Source organism: Nerophis lumbriciformis, linkage group LG27 (assembly GCF_033978685.3).
Source record: "Nerophis lumbriciformis linkage group LG27, RoL_Nlum_v2.1, whole genome shotgun sequence".
NCBI lineage: Eukaryota > Metazoa > Chordata > Actinopteri > Syngnathiformes > Syngnathidae > Nerophis > Nerophis lumbriciformis.
Genome location: NC_084574.2, coordinates 17,007,918 through 17,015,795, shown reverse-complemented (window position 1 = coordinate 17,015,795; position 7,878 = coordinate 17,007,918).

Genomic DNA, 7,878 nt, shown 5'->3' with positions numbered 1-7,878 from the left:
ACGCCTATGCTGATCCACCTGCACTCTTTCTTGGTGCACTTCAAGTGCAATTTTAAGGTTCTTTTACAAAACTAATTCTTAAATACAAACAGAATACAATGATTTGCAAATCCCTTTCAACTTATATTCAATTGAATAGACTGCAAAGACAAAATATTTAATTTATTAATTATTTTTTTCAAATAATTAGGGATGTCCGATAGTATCGGACTGCCGATATTATCGGCCAATAAATACTTTAAAATGTAATATCGGAAATTATCGGTATCGGTTTCAAAAAGTAAAATTAATGACTTTTTAAAACGCCGCTGTGTACACGGACGTAGGAAGAAGTACAGAGCGCCAATAAACCTTAAAGGCACTGCTTTTGCGTGCCGGCCCAGTCACATAATATCTATGGCTTTTCACACACACAAGTGAATGCAAGTCATACTTGGTCAACAGCCATACAGGTCACACTGATGTGGCCGTATAAACAACTTTAACACTGTTACAAATATGCGCCATACTGTGAACCCACACCAAACAAGAATGACAAACACATTTCGGGAGAACATCCGCACCGTAACACAACATAAACACAACAGAACAAATACCCAGAACCCCTTGCAGCACTAACTCTTCCGGGACGCTACAATATACACCCCCCGCTACCCCCCTCCGCCACCTCAACCCCGCTCCACCCCCCCAACCCCGCCCACCTCAACCTCCTCATGCTCTTTCAGGGAGAGAATGTCCTAAATTCCAAGCTGCTGTTTTGAGGCATGTTAAAAAAATAATGCACTTTGTGACTTCAATAATAAATATGGCAGTGCCATGTTGGCATTTTTTTTCCATAACTTGGGTTGATCTATTTTGGAAAACCTTGTTACATTGTTTAATGCATCCAGCGGGGCATCACAACAAAATTAGGCATAATAATGTGTTAATTCCACGACTGTATATATTGGTATCGGTTGATATCGGAATCGGTAATTAAGAGTTGGACAATATCGGAATATCAGATATTGGATATCGGCAAAAAATCCATTATCGGACATCTCTACAAATAATCATTAACTTAGAATTTGGCAGCAACACATTGCAAAAAAGTTGGCACAGGGGCATTTTTACCACTGTGTTACATGGCCTTTCCTTTTAACAACACTCAGTTTGGAACTGAGGAGACCAATTTTTGAAGCTTTTAAGGTGGAATTCTTTCCCATTCTTGCTTGATGTACAGCTTAAGTTATTCAACAGTCCGGGGTCTCCGTTGTGGTATTTTAGGCTTCATAATGTGCCACACATTTTCAATGGGAGACAGGTCTGGACTACAGGCAGGCCAGTCTAGTACCCGCACTCTTTTACTATGAAGCCACGCTGTTGTAACACGTGGCTTGGCATTGTCTTGCTGAAATAAGCAGGGGCGTCCATGATAACGTTGCTTGGATGGCAACATATGTTGCTCCAAAACCTGTATGTACCTTTCAGCATTAATGGTGCCTTCACAGATGTGTAAGTTATCCATGCCTTGGGCACTAATACACCCCCATACCATCACAGATGCTGGCTTTTCAACTTTGCACCTATAACAATCCGGATGGTTCTTTTCCTCTTTGGTCCGGAGGACACGACGTCCACAGTTTCCAAAAACAATTCGAAATGTGGACTCGTCAGACCACAGAACACTTTTATAGAATAGAATATATATTTATTGTCATTGTACATTGTACTACGAAATTGCAGGCAAACTCATTTAGTGCAAATTCATAATGCATTTTCCACTTTGCATCAGTCCATCTTGGATGAGCTCGGACCCAGCGAAGCCGGCGGCGTTTCTGGGTGTTGCTGATAAGTTTTAACTTGCACTTACAGATGTAGCGACGAACTGCAGTTACTGACGGTGGTTTTCTGAAGTGGTCCCGAGCCCATGCGGTGATATCTTTTACACACTGATGTCGCTTTTCGATGCAGTACCGCCTGAGGGATCCAAGGTCACGGGCATTCAATGTTACGTGCAGTGATTTCTCCAGATTCTCTGAACCTTTTGATGATATTACGGACCGTAGATGGTGAAATCCCTAACTTCCTTGCAATAGCTCGTTGAGAAATGTTGTTCTTAAACTGTCCACACGCTCACGCATTTGTTCACAAAGTGGTGACCCTCGCCCCATCCTTGTTTGTGAATGACTGAGCATTTCATGGAAGCTGCTTGTGTACCCAATCATGGCACCCACCTGTTCCCAATTAGCATGTTCACCTGTGGAATGTTCCAAATAAGTGTTTGATGAGCATTACTCAACTTTATCAGTCTTTTTTGCCACTTATGCCAGCTTTTTTGAAACATGTTGCAGGCATCAAATTCCAAATGAGCTAATATTTTGCAAAAAAATAACAAACTTTTCCAGTTCGAACGTTAAGTATCTTGTCTTTGCAGTCTATTCAATGGAATATAAGTTGAAAAGTATTTGCAAATCATTGTATTCTGTTTTTATTTACGATTTACACAGCGGACCAACTTCACTGGTTTTGTACTTACATGCAAACGTTTAAGCATCATCTTGCTGATTTTATTGTATTGTCATTGTATCTTCAATCCATTCCAAAAACGCCTCTGCTTCCTCAAGAGGATACCAGGTGGCCACAGTTAATTTCTGGAGTGGTACCAGTCTGGAGGAGGTGTCAGCTGACCCGAATTGAGACCCAAAATGAACCATTCGTTGGACCACTCTTCCATGCACAACTATAGACATCTCTGTGTAGCTCGACTGGATGAGTGTAAATTGTGAATGATTGAGAGTAGACTGTGTACAGTTTGGTTAGCAGCATAGATGTATGATCTGCTGAAAATCTGTGTTAATTTCATTGACTAAAAAATAGTTATTGTCATCGACTTTTATTCCCATGACTAGAATAGGATAATAACGAATCACAACAAATGCACGTTGAAATTAATTGACAATTTAGTTGACAGATAAAAATGAGAGAAAAAGGTCGACTGAGACGAAATCCACTCATATTTATGTGGGGGATAAATCACGAAAGAGTCCAATCAGAACTACTGTCTTTCTAAGGGAAGGTGTTTGGACTTTTTACTGGGAAAACAAGACTATTAACCTATTAATGATGACCGCGGTAAAACTTCCGACGGTTAGTACTACCCTTGTGAACTAAAATGATCGAAAAACTGAGATTGATAACTGCACTTTGATAAACTCACGGACTGACTATGCGAGATCGTTAGTTTAAATGGTAACATCAAAATATCAAGAAACAACATAACCAAATCTAAAGTTCTACAAACACATTACTGTCGGAGCAACTGAGACATCCAATTGTGCACATTGATCCTAAAATATAATATCTATATATATATCTATATATTTATATACATATATGATTCCCGAGCGCGGCCACCGCTGCTGCTCACTGCTCCCCTCACCTCCCAGGGGGTGGAACAAGGGGATGGGTCAAATGCAGAGGGTAATTTCACCACACCTAGTGTGTGTGTGTGAATATCAGTGGTACTTTAACTTTAACCTAAGCTGTGCTCCCTTAGCACAGAATTATGACGATCGAGCTTTCCTCAGACGAAAGGAGACTAGGTGTTTTTATGGCGCGTTCGAGGACCACTGAACAGAGTAGGACACTACACCCCTGCCAGAAATAATAAATAATAGATTATCTCTGTTACGCACTTTTCGATTAAATAAATCTTCAAGAGCCACAGTACAAAGCAATATTTAAAACAATGAAAGCTTAGCCATGAATATAGATAAAACACTATCAGTGAAGCATAAGAAACACAAGATATGCAAAGTAGTGTGTCTCTTTATTTTATTTGTGTTTAAAAAATATTACTCCGTCAAAAGATTTCAGTGTGTATGAGTGCTTTTTGAGCAAATTCAACAATACCACAATCATAATGATAACCAGGATAATTTTGGTCACAATAACTGTGATATGAAATTATCATATTGCTGCATGTCTCAGTGGCCTAGTACCTACTCAGTGGCCTAGTGGTTAGAGTGTCCGTCCTGAGATCGGTAGGTTGGGAGTTCAAATCCCGGCCGAGTCATACCAAAGACTATAAAAATGGGACCCATTACCTCCCTGCTTGGCACTCAGCATCAAGGGTTGGAATTGAGGGTTGGAATTGGGGGTTAAATCACCAAAATGATTCCCGGGCGCAGCCACCGCTGCTGCCCACTGCTCCCCTCACCTCCCAGGGGGTGATCAAGGGTGATGGGTCAAATGCAGAGAATAATTTCGCCACACCTAGTGTGTGTGTGACAATCATTGGTACTTTAACTTTTAACTTTTATGTCTACTGCATTGTTACACACCTCAACACAATATGTCTTCTACCCTTTCCAAGAAAGAGAGGACATATGGACGCATTGTCTGCAGACTAACCATGCGGGCAGCTACACTACAGTAAGTAGGCCAAAGCTAATATTTCGAAATGACTCATACTGTACTAAAGACGATAGAGCACAGGGGTCAAACTCAAGGCCCGGGGGCCAATTCTGGCCCGCCACATTATTTTATGTGGCCCGCGAAAGCCTGGAAATAATGTGTCAATAGAATGCGTAATCTTGTCTTACTAAATATATTTGTTCTTTCCCTTTTGACATTAAAAATCATGTACCGCATGCAATTGCATATCTTTTCAAATTTAATTTGATCAAAATAAAAATATTATATTATGTTCTCTAAAAATATTTTTTGTTAGAATCAAGATAAATACTGTACTTAAATATCTTACAGATGTAGCGACCAACTGTAGTTACTGACAGTGGGTTTCTGAAGTGTTCCTGAGCCCATGTGGTGATATCCTTTACACACTGATGTCGCTTGTTGATGCAGTACAGCCTGAGGGATCTGTTAGCTGCTTACGTGCAGTGATTTCTCCAGATTCTCTGAACCCTTTGATGATATTACGGACCGTAGATGGTGAAATCCCTAAATTCCTTGCATTAGCTGGTTGAGAAAGGTTTTTCTTAAACTGTTCAACAATTTGCTCACGCATTTGTTGACAAAGTGGTGACCCTCGCCCCATCCTTGTTTGTGAATGACTGAGCATTTCATGGAATCTACTTTTATACCCAATCATGGCACCCACCTGTTCCCAATTTGCCTGTTCACCTGTGGGATGTTCCAAATAAGTGTTTGATGAGCATTCCTCAACTTTATCAGTATTTATTGTCACCTTTCCCAACTTCTTTGTCACGTGTTGCTGGCATCAAATACTAAAGTTAATGATTATTTGCAAAAAAAAAAAAGTTTATCAGTTTGAACATCAAATATGTTGTCTTTGTAGCATATTCAACTGAATATGGGTTGAAAATGATTTGCAAATCATTGTATTCCGTTTATATTTACATCTAACACAATTTCCCAACTCATATGGAAACGTGGTTTGTACTTCACACTTCAAATGTTGTCGACTAAAATTTAGTCGACTAAAACCAAATCAATTAAGATGACTAAAACTCAATTTTCGTCAAAAGGCTATACGACTAAAACTAAATTTAAAAACTGCTGTCAAAATGAACACTGCTGGAAATGACTCACAACACAGTTCTTGTCAAAATATCTGCTAGGGTTAGCAGATATGCAAGGATGATGGATTGGCCAAGTACTGTGCTTAAAAGTCTAGTTTTATTCCACAACCCTGATGTTGGTTTGTGTCGCCGGTCTCGTCTGACCTGCTTTCACGTTGCACCTGTGACAGACGGAATGTTTTCTAAGTGAATGAAGTAGTGGCACAAAGTGTTGATGAAACATACTACATGCACACACCGTGAAGCTCAGGCTGCTGCTAAGCAACTGAGCTGCACGCTGTAAAAAATTGCTATCCCATGCAGGCTGTGACTTTAAGACAAAACGACTTCTCGGGAGAGTTTCACTCAGTATTTCGACATGACTGAAGAAAGCCATGTGGCTTGTGAGAGTACCTTTTTGGGAAATAACCTGACTCCGTAGATACACTATATTGCCAAAAGTATTTGGGCACCCATCCAAATGATGAGAATCAAGTGTCCTAATCAGGTGTATAAAATCAAGCACTTAGGCATGGAGACTGTTTCTACAAACATTTGTGAAAGAATGGGCCGCTCTCAGTGATTTCCAGAGTGGAACTGTAATAGGATGCCACCTGTGCAACAAATCCAGTCGTGAAATTTCCTCGCTCCTAAATATTCCAAAGTCAACTTTATTATAAGAAAATGGAAGAGTTTGAGAACAACAGCAAGTCAGCCACCAAGTGGTAGGCCACGTAAACTGACAGAGAGGGGTCAGCGGATGCTGAAGCGCATAGTGCAAAGACTTTCTGCACAGTCAGTTGCTACGAGCTCCAAACTTCATGTGACCTACCAATTAGCCCACGTACAGTACGCAGAGAGCTTCATGGAATGGGTTTCCATGGCCGAGCAGCTGTATCTAAGCCATACATCACCAAGTCCAATGCAAAGCGTGGGATGCAGTGGTGTAAAGCAGTGGTCCCCAACCACCTGGCCGCACAATAAATAAAAAAATAAATAAAAATATATATATTTTTTTTTTTTTAGTAAATCAACATAAAAAACACAAGATACACTTACAATTAGTGCACCAACCCAAAAAACCTCCCTCCTCCATTTACACTCATTCGCACAAAAGGGTTGTTTCTTTCTGTTATTAATATTCTGGTTCCTACATTATATATCAATATATATCAATACAGTCTGCAGGGATACAGTCCGTAAGCACACATGATTGTATTTCTTTATGACAAAAAAAATAAATAAAATACCATACCCCCCCAAAGAAAAATACAATTTCATCACAATTGATAATAACTATAGCAACGGCCCTTAAGCATAAGAGTTGTGTGATAATATATACATAATTATTCTAACACATGTCAAACATAGTGCCCACCTCAGTGACCGTGTGACCACCTTTGATTGCTCCAAAGCCACTTTTTAACTTCAATTGTGAATGAAGAATAATCTGTTAGACTTTTCAAGTTTGTTGTGTGGTCATTCCATTCCTTTATCGCTTTATATGAAAAGGCTGATTGTGCAAAAGAGGTTTTACATCTGGGTACGCTACACTGCCCCCTGGTGGAGGCTCGTGTGTTTCTACTTGTCACAGCAGATGTAAACTGGACAAAGTGCTTAAGTGGCGCTGGTGCAGTGTTACATTCTGTACATACATGATCTCTTCAGTTTTATGTGCATTTTTGGTCATTCCCAAAGCAAACTGTCTCAAGTATATTGTTTCTTAGATGGGACAAAATAATATGAACACCTAAACGTTGCACTTTAATATTCTCCGTGAACCTCATTTAATCTAAACAAAATTAAAAAACACAATTCTTTTGTTTTTGCTCCCATTTTTCATGAGTTCAACTCAAAGATGTAAAACTATATACACAAAAGCCCTATTCCTCTCAAATATTGTTGACAAATCTGTCTAAAGCTGTGTTAGTGAGCATTTCTTCTTTGCCGAGATAATCCAACTCACCTCACAGGTGTGGCATATGAAGATGCTGATTGAACAGCATGATCATTGCATAGGCTACCCACGATAAAAGGCCACTCTGAAATGTGCAGTTTTGCTTTATTGGAGGTCTGGGGGGGTCAGAAAAGCAGTCAGTATCTGGTGTGACCACCATTTGCCTCATGCAGTGCAACACATCTTTGCATAATGGATCATGTTGTTGATTGTGGCCTGTGGAATGTTGGTCCACTCTTCTTCAAAGGCTGTGCCAAGTTGCTGGATATCGGCAGGAACTGGAACACGCTGTTGTATACGCCGATCCACAGCATCCCAAATTGCCCAATAGGTGACATGTCCGGTGATTATGCTGTCCATACAAGAACTGGGATGTTTTCAGCTTCCAGGAATTGT